This window comes from Plodia interpunctella, chromosome 11, assembly GCF_027563975.2.
Source record: "Plodia interpunctella isolate USDA-ARS_2022_Savannah chromosome 11, ilPloInte3.2, whole genome shotgun sequence".
Classification (NCBI taxonomy): Eukaryota; Metazoa; Arthropoda; class Insecta; order Lepidoptera; family Pyralidae; genus Plodia; species Plodia interpunctella.
In genome coordinates this window covers 8,454,797-8,474,118 of record NC_071304.1, presented here as the reverse complement: position 1 = coordinate 8,474,118, position 19,322 = coordinate 8,454,797, and the positions used below count along the sequence as shown (strand labels likewise).

At 36.9% G+C, this 19,322-nt stretch overlaps 1 protein-coding gene across 4 annotated transcripts in view; it reads right to left on the bottom strand.

The window, feature by feature from the left end:
• The window catches only part of Axn (Axin), a 65,407-nt gene that overhangs the window by 35,719 nt on the left and 10,366 nt on the right, over positions 1-19,322 (bottom strand). The window contains exon 1 of one of the 4 annotated variants that reach the window (XM_053752173.2): positions 2,606-2,941. The exons of 2 other annotated variants lie outside the window; for them this stretch is intronic. The gene's annotated coding sequence lies outside the window, so the exon portion shown is untranslated. Of the gene's footprint in view, positions 1-2,605; positions 2,942-19,322 lie in introns of those variants that run through there. One more of the 4 variants, XM_053752174.2, reaches the window with a different exon arrangement.

Below are 19,322 nucleotides of genomic sequence, written 5' to 3'. Positions count from 1 at the left end.
AACAGATTACAAACACTAAATTTAATTACAAAGCGAACTCGAATACAACAAATTGGAGAGGATAAACGCGACAAAGTAAAAGAGAAAACACACGAAAAGGAAACTCGGAGCATTGATATAAACGAAATTTAAATTAAGTACAAAGGGAAAGAAGATGAAAAAAAATCCTTTCATTGAAAGCTCTCATCCCAAGTCAGGGGCGGGCTACATCAAAGACACCTTTCTATCCTTATCTGTGGAACCGAGTTTGGAAATTAGCACAGATCCTGGCTCAAAGACGCGCCGCTTGCGCACCCTTTCAGTTGCTTTTAGCATTACGCTTTCATCAGACTGTTTTTGTATAATTTGTTGGACATAATGAAGCTAATGACATCTTTCGGACTTTTCAGCGCTGCTTCGCTTAATTCACAGCTCACAGGTAAAAATTATATCAAGTACAGAAAAGTAGCGCGGTGATGTAAGTTTTATTTCCCCTTCAATATTGTGGAAATTATTTTATACGACAACTGCTCAGAAAATTAAATTCCATGTTTGAACTTAGGTGAAAGTACGTACCTAATATTAATAATAAAACCGTGTTTCTGTTCTGTTTTTGTTCGACTACACGAATTATGTAGTCGAACAAAAAGAGAAAATTTTACAAACACAATTCCGTCGTGTTACAGCGATATTTAATGACAGCAATGAGTATTCTTTTTTAAGGATGGGCTAGGATGGATTTGGACAGGGATGGATTTTTAAGTATTCTTTTTTACTGGATGGGAATAAAATATCGATATATATCGAATCGATATTTTTCAAATGTATCGATATATATCGATATTTTGATATATCGATATCGGTTTGAAAATATATATTGATTTTACTCTTTTCTTTTTCTTTACGAATTTGATATCTGAAAATAAATATCGATATATCGCTGGAAAAAATATCGTTGATTCATATCGATATTTTTCTGAAAAAATAACGATATTTTGATATATCGATTTTTTTGCTCATCCCTATTCTTTTTTAAAATAAGTATTTATAATGCAGACAGGCAGAAAATATGATTCTATTTTTTTTTATTCGCATTGGCAGACAGCGAATGCGAATAGGACGATTTGATGGACGCTGTTGCAATTATGCATTAGAAATTGTATTTTAATCTATTTTTTTATAATCGTCGTAGGCTGAAACAAGGATATATATTGGCTGGCTTGCTGGGCTCCATCTACATTCTGAGTAATTTGTGCTTCCGGTCGCTTTACGGTGCAAGACATTAAAAATTCTCTATGCTAATTCCGCGATTTCAATAAGAGTTACACATTTGAATTTCAATACTCATATTTTGGGTCGTAAAATTTATGTGCTGTTAGCAAAGTAATTTGAATAAATGTTACATGATAATCTGATTTCATTGCCGCAATTTGGACCTATTGAAATAATATAATAAGGTACTGTTTTAACTTGAAATATTTAATGGTTCATAAGGCGTACATCACCCGTAAAGAGAATGTCTAGTTATCCATAGCTTCTTTATCTCACGGAGCAATTAATGTTATATTTTTTGTGCAGATAGGTTTTAGCTGGAGAATAATATATTAATATTTAACACAAAGAGTATATATAATTCACTACGTTTTAGATAACAGCTGGTTTTAATCACAACATATTTTCGCTGTCTGTCCCTACGACGCCTAGATCTCTAAAATTACGCAACGGAATTTGACGCAGGTTTTTTTAAATAGTTAGAGCGATTGAAGAAGGTTTATAGCACCCGTGCGTAGCCGGGGCGGGTCGCTAGTATATAATAATGACGCACATCAATGCACGACGCACGCACTTTACGTCTTGAGACGTTCGTTTTTCCGAACGCGTTGATGTCTTTCCTTTATCAGTTTGTTCGTGCGTGTGCCGTGTTCCTTGTGCACATAGCGTGCGATCATATCTTACAATATAGCCCAACTAATATTATAAATGCGATAGTAAGTTTGTTTGTGTGGCAATCTTTATTTTTACCTCTTTACACTACTATATCTACTCAAGCAATCTACTTGAAATCATGTACGTGTAATTTTAAGTGTACGGCAAAGGACATAGGCTACTTTTGATTCCGAGAAAAAGTACATTTTCCGTGGGAAATTCGATCGGCGGTAAAAGCTAGTACTTATAATACTAATACTAAACATTTAAGATTATGTAGAAAAAAAAGTATGTTTGATGTTCATTTGTAACTTATTTTGCATACTACGTTATTACGAACAGATCAATAAATATTTGTTTAACAGATGAACATTAAACATACTTTTTTTTTCTACATAATCTTAAATATTATTAATAAATATTTATGTTACAGAAATAAAGTACAACAAACATATTCTACAAACAATGTTATATTGTTTTACTTGTTTGTATAAAACGAAAGGTTATTGAAATATAATTAAAAGAGGCAGACGAACAAAAACACAACTCCAAAATAAAACGCACACACAAAAAAAAATAAAGAAACGAATAACGAACACGAGAACAAGCACGTTGAAACAATAATATTAAAACAATAGCACATTCAAACAAATTTGAAATAAGGGCTCTCTACACAGTGTAACAAAAAACTTGCCCATACCACTGAGGAGGTGCCGACTCTCGGCAGCCCTTTGTTAGTCAGCAAACACTCAACCTTGGTTACAGTTAAATACCTGATAGTTTTAGCGAAACATCCAATTTTATAGTAATCCAATAAACACGGGAGTTTTTCACACACTTATATTTATTTAATACAACAAGAAACGACGTCACAGACACGAGAGTAATGTTTTTTTGACTGATTAATGATTGCACTGACACTAAAATACAAATGGAATGCTAATAGAGAAAGTTTCAATAGTTTTTCCAAACAACAAACTTGGCGATCGCGACGCGGGAAATCTTTGGAAATCCGACGAGAACGCGTCACCGAGGACCGCCCGGCAGCAACTGACAGTTGGCAGCGTCCCGCGTGCGCACGCCGCACGTGGCATTAAAAGTGGGCGGGGCGAAGCAAATCCTGGCTCTTTGATTGGCACAGCGAGCCCTTTGATCAGCCGCCGACGACTAACTACATCGCTCTGCGCCTTAATCTCGGTAGTAACGTCCTTTTAAAACAGGTAATTTTATTACAAAAATGTGGATACTTTTTATGGTCAGTCAAGCAAGCGTGGGGCCAGTCGCCAAAGGACCCCCAGATTCGGGCGGATGATATTTTCCGCGTGCACTGCCAGCGGTATGAATGCAATCCCGATAATACGATGTCGGGTCAGTTACGCAGTTACAGTCAAAGCCTCAAAGGATAAAGTAACAGGACTTTTTTTTTTACTTGTTAAAGCGTTTTTAATACATCAAAGAAGAGTTATCTGCCCTCGCCATTGCAGTCAGTTGGCTGTGAGCATTCAATTAAAATAGTTGCATTTCGTTGGTTCGTCTTCACGGATGCTTGCCGTGTTGATGAGTTTTGTGTAACTGCTGGAAACTTTGTTCTTTAACCAGTTCAGCTCGGTTCAACTAATGAACGTTGATTAATTAACATTCTAGTTGTTGTTGTTGTTTTTTACAAGTTATACAAACAGCAATTTAATCAATTAAAAATGATTTTTTTATCTTATTGTACTGTTTAGATCACCAGAACCAGTTCTACCTGTTATTTCTCTTGCTCTCTCTCTTATATGCAACCGCTGCCACTAATAGACGAAAGTCAGAAAAGTCATGTGAGATGCCAAAGCGAGTTGAGTAAAATCTGACCTGTCTGAATCTGAATCTGTGTTAACAATATGAATTCGATAAGAAAGAAATAATTCACTAATTAATACCAATAGAAGTCGATGTTGAATATCTTACATGCAATATTTAATTTGCGTGTTGTGATGAGGTGTGAGATTGATTAATATTTTTGAACTCAGGGACAAGAGATTCATATAAATTCCGATAGTGTGTGCAATAAAATCACCAACAGAATTTATTATTAATAATTACATGGGTTTATTGGGATTCACAATCGCAAATATACATGAATATCATGTAATATCTTAGCTCTGTCAAATTATCAGTGCTGGCTTGAATCTATGTTAATATCAATCGGTCACAGTTATGATATCTCTTTGTTTAAATATAGGCGTAATATAGACTGTAACTTGTACTATCCATGGATGTTGAAGTAACCAATATGTTGAAGTAAACAGAAATATGACAATGGGTGCATAACCCTTGATGGACCATTTCTTTTGTAAATGTTTTTCCGTAGATTTAAATATAGAGTACTACAAGCTATCAACAAGGCTTTATTAAAGCCATCGAAGTATATTGACGTGAAATATAAATATTCCCTAGAATATTAAACACACGTGTAATAAATGACGAAAGCCAATGCAAACAGTGCGCAACTATCATCAAGTAAGCACGCGATAGTCTCATAAAGAGCCTTAGGCGCAGTAGCTGCGGTGTCGCGACGCAATACTCGAACTCCATCGTTCTGATATTAATAAACCGGTGCAGCCGCCGGCGCCGCACACTGGTTCGAAAATCGTATATGGTGGACTTAGGGATCAAAGTGCAGCTATCACGCTGATTTTTTTTTTACATACTCCTTTTAACAATAGCTTTGACTTTTGTTAATAAGGTTTTTGCTAAAAAGTGCATTTTCATATTTAAAAAAAATACTGTTTATTTTTTTGTATGGAGAAAAAGTAATAATCATAAAAATCTTTGAAATGGTAATACTGTTAGGCAGGGCGGCTAGTAGGCGTTATAGTCCGCACAATTCTCAACATTTTATACCTTGAAGTCATATTCATATGTCTGCCGCTTTGGCGTCCACAGCGCTTGGAAATTTTCCTTATTAAATATATAGGCATCATAAACTAAATTACCGTACCCATACTACGTGACCCGTTCAGAGGCGGATGGGTCAGTCTTTTAAAATACCGCACTTGATCATAGGAGGGGGGGGGGGGGGATTTCATCATCACGTACACAATATCGCAGAGAGAATCAGAGGATCACAGAAAAGGAGGAGGGGCGGGGATAACAAAATGGATCCTTTTATACGTAGTATGGGTACGTTCCCTTATCTTATTAATATAATATATATATTAAATATAAATATTCTAGATCGAGTATAATAAAAATAGTCTAGACAGGAAACATTGTTTTATATTTTGTAGATCAAGTATATTAGTTAAACTGTCTAGATTTCAAACAAAAATGGACAAAACAAAAATGTTTGCATGTTTTAATAATATATCGTCACAGAAAAATTATTAAAAATGCAACAGAGAACTTCGGCCACTTTTAATATTCTTATACGTCTATTATTTAGTACCATACATTAAAAGTGACTGAATGCCAGACAGATTACCAGAGCCCTCCCCTCCACTGAAAATTATACTACTTAGATTCCATAGCGCTCTTCCATCCCCTCCACTAAAAAAATACTCGACTCTCATTGGTCGAGCCCGTAATCTCGTCCAAAGTGTGATGCATGAACAGGTAGAAATTATATAAAAGAGGCGCGTACGATAAAAAAATCACTACCAATTGAACTGTTGAAGAAGATACATCTCCATAAAATCAGTGACGCTCTATTATCATCTACATACCATGACTCGATTTGGAACCAACTTGGACTTCTACATATTTCTACGAGAAGGCGACCTCAAGGATTATAAAAGGCTCCATCAAGCGATTTTGGCTGGTATTCCACTCAGTGTTTGTGACCAAGATTCTGAAGAAATATTAAAGTTTTCAAGATCCATCACTGTCAACTTGAATCGCAGATGGACCGCGGCAAACAGAACTCAGAAAACATTTATGAATAAACATATGGGCTGGTTAGAGGAAAGAATCAAGTGGCCTGTGTGCAATAACCTGAATCTCGCGAAGATTTTTGAAGATACCATAGAGGAAGAAAATCAGCTACCAGAGCCTACAGATTACGTCACTCCATCCACATCTTCTGTTACAAAGGATATGAGCACTTCTACAGAAAGTCCGGTCAGAAAACCATTTTCTGACCTGGGAAACAAGCAAAAAAAAAGACGGTCAGGTACATTAACTGACTATACAGCAGATGAGTTGTCTTTTGCTCTCGTCTCTAACCTGAAATCGGAAGGAAAAATCGACCTTGCCCAAGTGATTGGGCACCTTATGAAAAACCCAGAACGAGCACACGAAGTTCAAACATATTTGTTTCACAAGGAGAAGAAGGAAACTCTCGAGGAAGATCAAGCTTTGGCCCTTGCTACTTCACTGGATTTGTCAAAATGGAGATATTTGACGCTAAGGGCTTTCTTGACAAACTACGAAGGTTCTGCACAGCTTCCTTCGTACTACAAACTGTTGAAAGCTAAGAAGAAATGCTATCCGGATACGTCTGATATTGAAGTAACTGAAGATGGAGCAAAGGTGAAATTGCAGTCATTACTGAATTTGACTGTACAGAGGATCCTGCAAGTTGTTGGCGAACCTCTAAATCTCCCAGATGGACATCTAAAAATGACCAGCAAATGGGGATTCGACGGATCTTCAGCACAAAGTAATTACAGACAGAAAAGCGGGCAACCTGACTTCGATGATTCATCAGTATTCATGACGAGTCTTGTGCCATTAAAGCTTGAGTCTGACAATGTGCTGATCTGGGAAAATCCAAAACCTTCTTCCACGTTTTACTGTAGACCAGTGAAGTTTCAGTTCGCAAAGGAAACCAGCGAATTCATCAAACAAGAAGAAGCTGCGATGAAAGAAGAAATCCGAAACCTGACTGTGTCAAGATGCGGGGAAGTCGAGATCAGTCATGATCTGCACATGACGATGATTGATGGCAAGATAGCTACAATCATCACCGATACTCCATCTGCAGCGACTTGCAATATATGTCTGGCAAAACCCAGTGAAATGAATAACTTACCAGAAGTATTCTCAAGACCAGTTCGGGATGAGGTGTACCAGTACGGACTCTCTACACTTCACATGTGGATCAGAAGCATGGAGTGTCTATTGCACATATCGTACAATATGGACTTCGAGATGTGGTGTGCACGAGGTGAAAATAAAAACCTCAAGAAAGCAAGGAAGGATTTCACGCAACAACAATTCAAAGAGCAGATGGGACTCTTGATAGATATTGTTAAACAGGGCTTCGGAACTACGAACGATGGCAACACTGCAAGAAAATTTTTCAGAGAATACCAGAAGAGTGCACAGATTACGAAGATTGATGAGAATCTCATTAGGCATTTCGCTGTGATCTTGCAGGTCATATCCTCTGGGAATGCCATCAACATCGAGAAATTCCGGGAATATTGCAGAGAGACAGCTGAACTTTTTGTACACCTCTATCCATGGTACAATATGCCAGCAAGTGTGCACAAGCTGCTCATACATGGGGCTGATATTTGCCGACATTTCTCTTGTCTGCCTATTGGAATAATGTCGGAAGAAGCATCCGAAGCAAGAAATAAGGAATTTAGAAATACAAGGGAGCAACACACTCGGAAAATGGGAAGGATTCAGAATAATGAAGACATTCTTCATAACTTTTTAATAACTTCGGATCCATATATATCACACATCAGGCCAAAGTATGCAAAATTCAATAAATTAAAATTATTTTCAGAAGCTATTGACTTATTAGAATCAGCGGTAGAGGAAGAAGCAGAAATGGAGATCGACGAAGTTTCAGTGGATAAGACAAATCCTTTGGAATAATCATCTCTTTAGTGTGCACAATATCACAGCTCTTTTCAGAGCTTTACAACAGCTCTCTCCAGAGCTCTACAAAAGCTCTTTTCAGAGCTCTACAAAAGCTCTTTTCAGAGCTCTACAAAAGCTCTTTTCAGGGCTACCATATATATCTTCATATTTCTTAGCTTTACAACAGCTCTTTTCAGAGCTCTACAAAAGCTCTTTTCAGGGCTACCATCTATATCTTCATATTTCTTGGGCAACATAGTCAATATCTAATGTATAAAATTCTCGCACGGTATAAATTTTGTGTGCTTGTCGCAAAGGTCTTGCTTTAAAAAGATAATCGTTTCATCATTAATAGTATGAAATTTCATCTCAATCAAAAATTTCATCGTAATCCTGACCTCCCCCCCAGCCTTCGTATGATCAAGTACGGGTATTTTAAAAGACTCCCCATCCGCCTCTGAACGGGTCACGTAGTATGGGTACGGTAATTTAGTTTATGATGCCTATATATTTAATAAGGAAAATTTCCAAGCGCTGTGGACGCCAAAGCGGCAGACATATGAATATGACTTCAAGGTATAAAATGTTGAGAATTGTGCGGACTATAACGCCTACTAGCCGCCCTGCCTAACAGTATTACCATTTCAAAGATTTTTATGATTATTACTTTTTCTCCATACAAAAAAATAAACAGTATTTTTTTTAAATATGAAAATGCACTTTTTAGCAAAAACCTTATTAACAAAAGTCAAAGCTATTGTTAAAAGGAGTATGTAAAAAAAAAATCAGCGTGATAGCTGCACTTTGATCCCTAAGTCCACCATATACGATTTTCGAACCAGTGTGCGCCGGCCCGTCTGCGCCTGCATTATTACTGCCTCACACAAACACACCCACACACCCAGCGCCCCACATATAATGTCAAAGGGTGAACCCGCCGCCTCACAAAGCGTAAGTGCAACCACTAAAAGCCAATCCTAAGTTTTATTGATACACATTGTATTGCGACAAAGTCTCCGTCGGCGCGGCCCCCCTCACCCCACCGCGTTCACAAAGACAATATCGCGACGTCAAAGGCGCGGTGTCCCGTGGCCGGGGGGAGGGGAGCCGCCCCCCGCCCATGCCGCCTAGAGGAAATGAAAAATTAAATTGTCAACACATTTAATATCTGCGAAAACGTGCACGGCGTCGCCTTTGAACGTGTCTCCTTTGCGGAACCTCCGCGGCTCCGGCTTTAAGTATTAAAATTTCAGTCGTAAAATTGAAATTCTGTTTAAGTTTAATTAGACGTCGCTGGAAGTTCGAAGTCGCATTAGATCAGTAGCGCTAATGAGGCTCGCGGTGAGCACACGTCACAGGTGCGACCGGGGGAATCCCCACACCGCGGCCGCCCCCCGAGCGTTTGATCGGCGCCGCCGCTTTGACAATTATTAAAATTTGCCTCGTACCTCTCGGGCCTCATCTTTTTCCGTCGCCTCGATTACGCCACGGGTTTGTCTCATTAGGGCTTTTGTATGGTATCGCGGCTCCCCTTTGATGTGAGAGGGCGCGGGCGGCCGCGGTCCACCTGCACTTTTATTGTTCTCGCTTTGCCCCAAATTTGCACGCTCCACTTTGAGTTGTCTCTTTGCGATTATAGAGCTTTCCAGGCGCTTTAACCGTTTGGTCGAAGATATCACGTCAGTCAAAGGCTAGCTCCACACATCAGGCATATTGTAAACGATGACACTAAAAATGGACGAAAGCGGTTATTTATAAAATGTAACAGGGGTGGATGGACGGGAATTGTCGCCGAGACAAAGTGAAGTGATCAAACATATGAGTCGAATTAAAACTTTATACATCACCATTTTAACGCTCGAACGCTGTACTTATTTTGGCGCCCAACATGGGACAATAGGTACTTAGGCGCCCGACGTCTTCCATACGTAATAGAAATACTGAAGCTGTATTTTCATTTAATAATTTATAATACCTTGACGACAAGCACCAAAGAACAGAGAGCACAGATATTCTAGACGAGTTATCACAAGGCTGCTATAATAAGAGAACAACGCAAAGACGTTTTAAATAAAGCCCTGCAAAGGAGGACAGGACAAAAAGGGAATTTGCGCCGTTTGTATTAGAGGTAAAGCAAAGCGTGGCGACATCACGCAGACAACATTCTGAGATCAAACGGAGGATTTTTAAATTCTATGCCGCAGGAAAATAAGTAATTGGCATGAAGAGATTGGAATAACGTTGACAATTTATATAGACTTAATCCTTCCTTTGTCGCGGAAGTCAATAATTGTGGCGCATAACAAGCATCGAGGGTAATTAAAATTCTCATTATACAGGAGAATACATAAAATAATTCACCGCTGCACAGCTCGAACGAATTATACATTTTTTTATTACTTTGAAGAGTTACTAAGATAGTAAATAAAATAGAATAACTTTTTTAGTACTTTAGACCTTTAGTAACATTTCGAAGGTATTATTGTAACGAAAATAATCATACGCGGGTAGTTATAAAAGTTGAGAACAAACTCCATAATAACGTAGGCGTGGTGAAACTTAAACGTCCTCGAAAACCTCTGAGCGAAGTCCGGCCCGCGCCAGCCAGAGTCGAACTTAACGCGCGGGGCGTGAGGAGACAAAGCTCTTTGTTGTGCCGAACACAGGCCGTAGCCTTTCATCTTCCGGCGTCCTTCAGCCCAGCTGTCACACGACAGGGCTGCTTCCTGCACCTTCATTTCAAATTTATCACTTGATACGACAGACGTAGATGTGTCGATGTTGAGCTTAAATTCTCATGATGAGCATTTTATGCATACCTACAATTATGCAACTATGTTTAATCTATTCTCATGTCGATTCCCTCAACAGCCAGCTACTTCCATTCCTGTCTTTAAAAAACTGTTTTTAATGAAATGCGTAATTTAATTTTAAATCGTGATTTTTATTGAGCATTTTCAATTATACAATCCAATTCAGTATCAGTAACAGTTTAACTACATGGATTTTGGTGGCCACCGTCTAATTAAACCCTGCGTCTAATTTAGCATAATTTGTTAACATTATTTTTTTTGTTTTCGCCAATAAACAAAAGAAATTGATAAAAATGTGATCTGATCTGACTTGTAATTATTTTTGGTATTTGACAATCTTTCGTTAGAAAACCTTGCTCCCATCATCGACAACCCTAGTGTCGTTAGTGCATTCCGTTTGATGTAAAAGAGTATCCTTCAGGCGAGACGCTTTTCTTATTATCAACTTGTCCGTGAATTTAATGTAAATATCGCTTACTTTCGCAGCATATATTATGTAAGGTGACATCATATCTGCAAATCGACTGCGGATTCCCGGTATAATCCCTTTGATGTCTGTCTGTAGCGTATTTGCATTTGTTAATATCTTTTTTATTTTACGAATACACTAACATGCATAATATGGGGTAAAACGCATATCTGTACCAATAAAAGTTATGAATTTAATATGACTATCAACGTTTTTAACTGTGGAAAATAATATTAAGGAAAAGTTGTTTAAAATAACATTTTATTTCAAAGGTCAGTCGTACAAAGACAAAAGTAATTTTAGAATTTATTTCTAAAAGTACTTATTGAATAAAATCATAAAATTTTCTCGCACCACAAATATTTGACATACCCATGTAAATTCTAATACGCTTCAAGAAGCTTTAGTAAAGCTCTTATGACATTTGTGAAACTGCATTACTACCAGCGCCATCCAGCTTTGGTGACGTAGAAATGTCATAAATAATAATAAGTAAGACGATGTGGGAAGCTTGCCCAGAAATGTGAACTTACTCGAATGTCAACTTCAATAAGAAGTTTCTCTTTGCTGTATATTTTAAAATCACATACAAAACACCACCCTTGGGTCGCATGTATAGTCGAAAATTTAATTTTAGTTATTATTTAATTAAAACTACAGAATAAAATCGCATACAAATTAATCAGCATCATTATCAGCTACCGGATAATTTCTCGTTGCTTACAATCTTTTTTACCTATTACTTTTTGGGTAACTTCTATCTAAGCGAAGAGAGAGAGTACTCTGTCAACTAGGAATTCCACATTTTTATTCGTAATCTGAATTTAATATTAAATGGCAACAGCACAATGCAATCTGGCGCTGCCGTCTCGCGCATTATGCAGATTGTGGCGCCGCGCCGTCTCGCGTCTCCGACCAAACCGAATTTATCGCCGCGCATTGCCTATTCAATCCGAGGCTACATCTGCCGGGAAAAATGTGCTGGTGGACCTGAGATTTTCTGATTTGAGGATACTGGCAGTCACTGATATTTTTTGGAGGAGAAAAAGTTTGAAATGTATGTTTAAGGAAGATTACAGTGCGCGAAACTGACAACGACACAAACTTAAAAAACGTGCACCCGTATTTGGTCCAAGTGATTCTGTCAATAATTACGACATAATTGATAAATTCTGATTCAATTTTTTTTTATTTACAAGTGATGATAAAATTATCACTTATGGAATTTTATCAGTCAGATAGATCAAATTATAGGTATGAGAAGAGATCTGTTTGTCAATTAATGTTACATAGTGGAACAAGATTTAATGTATAACAAATTTATTTCTGTTGTTATGTTATACAATGTAAGCAATTATAAAATAAATGATGGGAACCCCCTAAATTGTGGTTACGCCAGCCGAGCCGCGCTCGATCTTAGCAAATACAAATAGAATTGACTCAGTTCAGCATCTCAGCCCGCCCAAATTACTATTCCAATCGTATACTGAGTAAACCACTCGCCGGAGACAATCCGAGACTTATTTCAATTTCATCGCGTCCACATTTGGGAAAAGATTGTTGTACTTTTCTTTCATAAGCTTTTACTGTTGACATATTAAATTTAAAATTTACATGTCGGAAAACGAAAATTTTGTGGATCTCTGACTGACGAATATACGAGTAAGATCTAGCATTTCATGCAGATGCCTACATAAAAGGAATTAAATAATTTACGGTGTTCAAACCTAGTCAACTATGGCAGTTATTAAATGTTGTGTAGTGTTCGCAAGTTTATTTTATTGAAATAATGATACTTCCACAGAAATAGACGTCCAGCATTGCACCTGCACAAGTTTAATCACAATTTTCTATCTGAGTGCACTCCGATATAAAATTACTATATCAAACCTTGTCAACCTACAAGGCTTGACATTCCTGCAGAATATTTACTTACAGCATGGAGACTTGATGGATGGCCCGGGACGTATAAAACTTTATTATCTTCGAGATGGATACGTTTTATTGTGCTGTTTTCCGGCAAATTGCATTGTTTCAATTTATTGCTCTGCCTACGCCTGCGTTCTATACATTATTTGTATGACTGTACTATGATTTTTGTCTAAAACTTCAGGAGTCTGACTGCACTTTGCTTCGCGAAGGTAACGAGGTCGCATCTATGATTATGCAACAGAACAGAACAATTGTAACAAAACCATCATTTTTTAACAAAATCACATTTTTTTCACAAAAAGAAACTTTTAGATAAAATCATAAAACAAGAGATTTCGAGGGAACAAAATACAGTTTAAAATAGCAAAACCTACAACCAGCTTTGTTGTCCAGGGAGCAATACAAGCTAGATCTAGATATTATCAAAGTCCAGGACGCGATGGATCGAAACTAATACAAGTTAGCTGAACCGCCGGTAGCCGCATCGCGGCGCGGTGGGCTTAGAACTGCCTTATTGATTGCATGTTGACGGTAACTATATCATTGGAAGAAGGCAGTGGAAGTTCCGTTTTAAATAAGGATTTGTACTATTTATAAAAGCTTTTGTAGCTGTGTTGTAATTATTGTTATTGATTATTGTCAAATCTTGGCTTTATGCCTATTTATTTTGAGCCAACCAAAAAACAAAGAGATTCGTGTCATGATATATATATTTAAACAATGGCTTTTATTTATTTAAATTGCAGAGAAAAAGCACCAATATAATCGTTTCAAGTGGTAATAAAACAAATAATCAAATGTTATAGACATACAAAGGGCAACCTGGGTACTTCCCGGTTCCGTCAAAGGGCTCACTTAACCTTAGCGAAACTCAATAACTTTCACTTTAAATAATAAATTCTCCTTTGAACAGCCGAAGCTGACTGCTTTAAGGTATTTTATTGGATTATACCGGGATATTAATTACAATTTACAAATAGTGGAAATATTTATGTACATAAATGTCATACTGATTTGGAATTTGCTTGTTTTTTTTATTTGGAATATATTGAGCGGATCCATGATTTTCAACTTCTGAAAAGATAAAAATAGACAATAATATTCGATTAGAGACACATTCGTTAATTCCGGTATATTATGAAATTGCCAATAAAAAATAAACCAGCTATAACAACATTCACAACCTTGCTCTATGCAATATGTTTGAATAATCACAATTAGGCATAACTTTTTTTTTTAAGATTTTACGTTTGCCGTAGAATTAAGTTTGAGTAACCGTTGTAAACCGTAGGCGGGCGGGTTCAAAGCGGCCACAATATTTATCGGCGGCTGTATCAATGTGACACAAAGCGACGCCGGAAGCCCACCTCGGCGGCGTGCCGCGACGGTTCTGGCTGGCGCAAGACATGAGATATAGATATCACATAATCTACATAGGATTTTTTTGTTAAATTTTATCGATTTAACTCATCGACGTTCTGGAAATCAATTACTGAAGTCTTGTGGCCCATTCTGGAACTTCTGAGTTATAAAGCATGGCGGTTCACCAGCCATCTTATTTTACAATCTAATTTTCATGTTATGATTAGTTGGTGAAATCCTATCTAATCCATACTAATATTATAAAGAGAAATGATTTTGTTTGTAAAGAATAAACTTAAAAAAAATACTGAGTCGATTTTGGTGAAATTTGGCACAGAGATAGACGAAACCATAGGCGTAACAGGAGTAATATAGGCATAGGTATTAAGATTTTACCCGAGCGAAGCCAGGGCGGGCCGATAGTATACAATATAATTAGATTCTATTTATTTATAACACGCATAATAACAGTAAAAAATTATTAACTTGCGTATCTGTATACTGCATTCCATGATAAAATGGAGAGTATCGCTCTGCGCGTTTCGTTTGAACCATTCGCTTATCTGGCCCATTGTTGACTGCCTCTATCGCTGGATTCCTTTTTACCCAGCCTTTGACGCCAGTCTTTGTTTGCCAGAAGATCAGCACGAGACGCTATCGATGCGTGACGAACTGACGACCAGCCCAAGATTGTAATAGCGGTCTCATATTTCCTAGACTATTGTAAGGAATACTCAAAACATTTTCATTCTTTTTAGATGTGTCTTTCTAAAGGCTAAGTTTGACGAATACCTTCATCTTGCGACAGCGGTATTACAAGTGAATTGAACATACAACCAATGTGCATGTTTCCTTACGTTTTTTCCTTCATAGATAGTACATTTTTAATTTAATCTGTCATACGGTTTACTATTCTTCCATGAATGCAGTTGTTTACAGCTTTAATTTATGATATTTTTAAAGCTTTGACTGAAGTTTTGAATAATATTTATTTTATTCCATATTGTTTGATTTATACAGATATATATTATGTTGTTTATGTGTAATGTCTTTAATAAAAAGACGTAACGAATAACCGTATATTGAAGCCATTAATTATTTAATCTGTGCCATTACTAAGATTTCATTCATCACACTAAAATAATTAAGAAACGTAAAACATTATACAAATGCGAAGTTTTTCAAACTGTCCCACAGTCCACCCAATCAAGTTTTAAGCTAAATGGCCAACGTTTTAACATCATTAGCCAAGTTTGGGCTGCATCCGAGCGCATTTCCGCTGACAATGCAATTTCGTTAATTCCATCGCCCGCCCTCGGATATTAAACTAATTACCAATGTTACCAACAAACCTGGCCCGCATCACAAATTGAGCACTATGCCATCAACAGCACACTGGCTATGCAATACAAATATGGTTAAACAAATAGTAAGCTTTATAAAGAATATCGTCAACTGAGAAAAAAATATGTTTTGGTCACAAGATGTTTTTTGATCTTTAGTATACACATCTGAATGATATAGATGCATTTGGAAGCATAAAATATTACTGTTGAAATCACACAAGTTGCCAGGGGCACGCTTGTATAGCATAAAACAATCATCAGACTGGTTCGAATTGTACCCAGTTCAGAACAAAATTCACTTAATTTATGTCAACGATCTATTCCATATATCCAAGATTTTATACAAATTATATAAAAACTTAACTTTATAAAAGAAAATATTTACTAAACTGCGAAGAACATGATGATATCCACAACCATGACGTAACCGCGCAGCGTAAATAAAACACTAACTCAAAGTGAAAGGGAATTAGAAAAGCCAGCTTTTGCTGAAAAATGCTAAATAAAAGTACGCATGTGGAAATAGCATCTTACGGAATATCATAAAGAGGCAACTCATTACTGCATTTAATTCCAAAGCGGAGTAATGGCGAAGCTTCGGCTTCAAAAGAAAAAACAAAATAAAATTTGTAGCTCTCAACATATCATAAACATAAAGACTGAATTTGTCTCAATGTATTAACATACACATATGTTTTAACTCATTACTCAATAGTAACATAACTCAAACAACAGGTACTCTTCACGTGGTGTTAATTTTCTCAATAATTGCAAAATCAATATACAGGGCTATGAATAGTGAGTGATAGAAGTTACTTAGCGGAAGTTATGCAACATGCAAAGAACTGGTCTAATATAATATTTATAAGCATTTGTCTTTACAAAGAACATGTAATAAGAAGCTTGAAACTTGCCTTGTCCGGGTCAAATAATGCAAAGTAAATATTACTTCGGATTATTCCGATTCCGAACTATTTCCGATTCAAAGTTAACATCTTTTACAACATCTATTTACATTAATGATAACATGATTTGGTGGTGCATCCAGTTTCAGCGTCTTAATCTTTTATGCCACGTCGAGCTGAATATCGCTATAGCTTGGAAGTAAAATCCTTAGCTCATAGCTCTTTCCCATGACTTGCAATCTTTTGAGAAGCGAACCAGTGGGTAGCTACTTTCTTTCGATACCAGAACAGCATTATAATATAATAAAGAGACCCGTCGGTCTCTTTATTATATTATAACAGCATCGAAGTCAATGAAAAAACTCCCAACTCAACCTATGACTTTGGCTTAAGTTATGGCAAAACTTTTTTTCTGAGGTACATTTTACTACAACACAGTATGATCGTGATTCGGATTTGTCGTACTGTTCTACTTACTAACCCCTAACCCTACTTCTTCAGGCGGCAAACTCGAATGTTTCTGCAAAGGTGGCTTGCTCAAATATCGCGGGGCGGTTTCTCTTTGAGGCTGAAACGCCACTCGACAATCGTTATGATCTAACCTAACTTGGTCCTAGCTCAGCTACATTTGCGACAAGGCAATCGATCCGCCGAATCTTTGTATTCAATTCATTTACTCACTGTCTGTCTTGTCTTCTTTGGTTTGTGTTGGATAGAATCCGATATTTGTTGATGATACCCAATTATCGGCAAACATGTCAGATTCTTGAACGGCAAGCTCAGTTATAATGCGAAAGTTTGGATTTGAGTGTGAGTTTAAGGGATCCTGTAATGTAAAATACTGGAATGAACGAGTTATTTTATTTATTTATTTTTTTATGTTAACATGTTCAAGGAGTACCAACAGCTTGCATTTTTCGACATTACTTGGAATTCACAAAGTTTGTGGTTTTTATCTCTCGTCTGGATTTCTAGAAACATTTGTGGATGATGATACCCTGTTGTTTTTGTGACTGATGATTTTCGCCGTAACCTTTACAGACAAACAGCGTCGTAGCGTGCGTCATGTAGCCGAAAAGCAGCTAGGACGCCGGGTAAGTGTAAACCTTTGACACAAAGCTTCGCGTATTGATGCAGTTCGTTTATGTCGGGAACGTTTTTCACTCGTTTTTAGATTCTGCGCTTTGAGCGACGATTTGATTCTTTTTGGAAATAGATATTGATACAGGCAATTTTTTCTAGTCAGTTTATACAAAGAAGTATAACGTTATACATGAAATGAAATGCGTCGTTTATGATATGCGCATAATATTAAACATTATCAAGTTTAGTGATTTCAGTTATCAGTATCAGACACAAAAGTCAGTCGCGCAAGTTCTCACGCCTCTGATTGATTTTACGTTTAATTAAAAAAAACATATTTTTTTTTACAAAAATGTCACTCTTGCATTGTATAACAAAAAATCGGATCCGTGCAGTAAATCGTTGAGGATCAGCTCACAACGAGGGAACACAGCCGATCTGATTGCACCAACATGTCATGTTCATCATATTAATAAATATTCATGGAAACTAAAGCAACGTAGAATCTTCAACTTTGTAGGACAAGCGTAAATTAGGTGAAATTTAACTTGCAATAAGGGCAGGTGAAACTGAATATACATATAATAAGCTTGTAAAATCATGTGAGAAATCTACGAGTTTGACTGTATACTATATAGTTTTCCTTCTGTATGCATACACCCTAGCGCGAATGGAGCTATAAGCAGATGATAAGTGGCGGTAAGGTCAGCAACTCGCGCCGCCGCGCCGCTTTGAAGTCGCGCCTTCACGCGCTCGCGCCTTTGATTGATTTCACGTTTTGTTAATTATGCTGACGGTAGCACGTGTGAACTTTTTGTGGCGGTCTTATGGCTTCTGGGTGTATTATATTAATCGGCTAATACTTTTGATTATAGCTAACAAAATATTCTCGATGTGGATATTATTGTTATTATTCCATTTTTTTTTCATGTTTTACATTTTTAAATAAGAAAAAAATTTTTAATTTTTATTACTGCACGTGCGCGGCAGTGTGGCAACGAATTAGGGTTTTCGCGGGATATCCCCGCCTCCTGGGAGCCTCGTAGACACTGCCTATACGGCTTCATCCGAGACGCCGAATATCTCGGTTTTGGGTCAGTGTGCATTTGAGCGTGAAAGTGACAGGATTCAAAATATGAAGAAGTCAGCGACCCAAGATTAGCCTTGAGTTTTGAACTCCGTAGTGTTGTACATTCATTCATAAAGGATACAGTCAACTCAATACAACAACTGTCCAGGTTTTATATTCAGTACACTGGCCACTAATAAAAGAATAAATCAAAATGTATTCTAGGTTTAAATATTTTCTCATATTGACAGATAAGATTGCCGCCGATGGTCTTTTTTATATGTAAAATTAAAATTTGTCATTTTGGAAGATCAATATAATTATTTTCATTACCACTACACGCTAGTTTTAATTTATTATAGATCAACTATTTAAACAACAACATACCCAAATACATTGTAATTTCGCTACTATTTACAGTCGGCGTAAAGATTGCAATTTGATAAATTTACTGTAAATATTTAATTACTTATGAATGGGATATTCCAGGCATATTCTAGCTGAGACTTAATTTGGCAATATTTTCAGGAGAAAATTGCTATTGATGTCTTACATTGAAAAGATAGGTTTCTGAGAAATGTCAGGTTTCTAGCTAGATTATTATGTTAGGTAGGGCAGATAATAATTAGGTTTAAGGTGTAA